This window comes from Electrophorus electricus, chromosome 7, assembly GCF_041902795.1.
Source record: "Electrophorus electricus isolate QZ-2024a chromosome 7, ASM4190279v1, whole genome shotgun sequence".
Classification (NCBI taxonomy): Eukaryota; Metazoa; Chordata; class Actinopteri; order Gymnotiformes; family Gymnotidae; genus Electrophorus; species Electrophorus electricus.
This window is the reverse complement of record NC_137503.1, coordinates 620,001-621,477: the sequence shown is the minus strand read 5'-3', so window position 1 is coordinate 621,477 and position 1,477 is coordinate 620,001.

Genomic DNA, 1,477 nt, shown 5'->3' with positions numbered 1-1,477 from the left:
GAGAAGGGCTGCGGAGAAATCAGGGGTAGCAGGAAGAGCGAAAAGAGCGAAGAAGAGTGAAAAAAGTGCCAGGTGTGGACAGAGCAGTCGTGACGGCAGCTGACCTCACCGGCACCATCTTGACCATCTTGGTCAAATGCTAAAATGGGAAATATAGTTATGTAAAAGTGTGTAAAGGTGTGTACAAATGTGTAAAAGTGTGTAATATAGGGATGTAAAAGTATGTAAAAGTGTGTAAAGGTGTGTACAAATGTGGAAATGTGTGTAATATAGTGATGTAAAAGTGTGTAAAAGTGTGTAAAGGTGTGTACAAATGTGTAAATGTGTGTAATATAGTGATGTAAAAGTGTGTAAACGTGTAATATAGGGATGCAAACATGTGTAAAAGTGTGTAAAGGTGTGTAAAGATGTGTAAAAGTGTGTAATATAGGGATGTAGAAGTATGTAAAAGTGTGTAAAGGTGTGTATAAATGTGTAAAAGTGTGTAATATACGGATGTAAAAGTATGTAAAAGTGTGTAAAGGTGTGTATAAATGTGTAAAAGTGTGTAATATAGGGATGTAAAAGTGTGTAAAGGTGTGTATAAATGTGTAAAAGTGTGTAATATAGGGATGTAAAAGTGTGTAAAATTGTGTACAAATGTGTAATATAGGGATGTAAAAGTGTGTGAAAGCGTGTAATAAAGGGATATATGATGTGCAGGAGTAGCAGATATAGCTGTGGCAGCACAGCTAAAAAGAAGCAGAACTCAGCACAGACATCAGGGCTCCCTGGACAAATGAACCCCTAGATCTACACCGTTACCTACGATGAGACATATTTACTACAACGTCTGACCAAACATATCATTTCTCAGCCCAACCTTAAATATTGGGACTGTGTCTGAGTCTGAACATTTACAGGAAGGCTATCCTGTAAGGTGGGTCGTACTGCACTAAGGTCCTGTGTTGGCACTGTGTTTGAACTGTGTTTGAAGTGTGTTTGAACTGTGTTGGCACTGTGTTTGAACTGTGTTTGAAGTGTGTTTGAACTGTGAGAGACAGTAGTTCTTCAATATGTGTCCTGGAACAAAGGTATGATACCAGCTAGTAGATCTCTCCACACACCAGTAGATCTCTCCACACCAGAAGATCTCTCCACACCAGTAGATCTCTCCACAATGGAAGATCTCTCCACACTGGGCTGCTCATGAGAGAAACCCCAACAGGCCTGTGAAGGAGACAAAACAACACACACAGCAGGAGAGAACAACCGCCAAAGAGAGAGAGCAATAGAGAGGGAGAGAGAGAGGGAGAGAGAGAGAGAGAGAGAGAGAGAGAGAGAGAGAGAGAGAGAGAGGAGTGTTTGTCAGCAGTAGATAAAGATGAGCTTTGGTAGAATCTGAATGATATGCTGTGGCAAAAGGTTTTCTGCTGACTCTACATTTTACAAACACACACACACACACACACACACACACACACACACACACACACAC